Genomic DNA, 1,039 nt, shown 5'->3' with positions numbered 1-1,039 from the left:
AGTTGCCTAAAGCTTCCCCCTACTCTACCACTAGTTGTGATATATATTTTTAAATTTAATTTTATTATTAGTTTCAAGTATACCGTAAGTTGGTTAGACATTTATATAGTTTATGAAACGATCCCCTTAATTGTTATTTCTCTCTCTGGCTCTATACCTAGCCATAACATTACTGCTGACTGTATTCCCTATGCCGTTCTTCCCATCCCCATGACCAGCTATCAACTACTAATTTGTACTTCTTTAACCTTTTGCCCCTTTATCCCAGCCCCCCAATCCTTCTCCCTTCAGGCCATCACCAGATTGTCCTCTATATTTGTGAGTCCATTATTGATTAGTTTGTTCTTTTTGTTCTTTAGATTCCGCATATAAGTGAAATCACATGGTATTTTTCTTTCTCTGACTTATTTTACTCAGCATAGGAACCTCTAGGTCCATCTATGTCATTGCAAAGTGCATGATTTCATTTTTTTTAAATGGCTGAGTAATATTCCATTGTATATTATGAACCATAACTTCTTTATCCAATAATCTGTTGATGGGCATTTAAGTTGTAATATTTTAAAGTGGACAGAAGTGACTCAGTTTCCAAAATTACCAATTTATATGCTCATTTCTAGAATTTGGTTCATCTCAGCCAAATGTTAAGAAAACAACTGAATTACCTATTTAAGTGAATCCATTAACTCATTTCCCGTTTAGAAAAAAAAGTGCAGCCTGCCACCAGATTCATTTAACATCATGCGTAGGAATGCTACATTTTCTAGGATTTGACACATTTAGCAATGGAGAGTTACTATGTTTTGTAAATAGAAATACCATTACTATAAACAGAATGCTATAAATAGAATGACGTCATTTGTCATTTGAGAAAATAAAAATAAAAGCAAGGTATTTTGTCGCAAACTTTGGGGTAAGGTTAGGACTGTGATCTGCACGTTATCTCAGGGTAAATGCTACAGCTGCAAGCGCTGCTGGCGAGTATTCTTGGGGCAAATGGGAAATGGATTAAAGAGTGATCTATTGGGTAACACCCCAG

This window comes from Rousettus aegyptiacus, unplaced genomic scaffold (assembly GCF_014176215.1).
Source record: "Rousettus aegyptiacus isolate mRouAeg1 unplaced genomic scaffold, mRouAeg1.p scaffold_m13_p_4, whole genome shotgun sequence".
In the NCBI taxonomy this organism is placed as follows: domain Eukaryota; kingdom Metazoa; phylum Chordata; class Mammalia; order Chiroptera; family Pteropodidae; genus Rousettus; species Rousettus aegyptiacus.
This window is presented reverse-complemented; position numbering follows the sequence as displayed.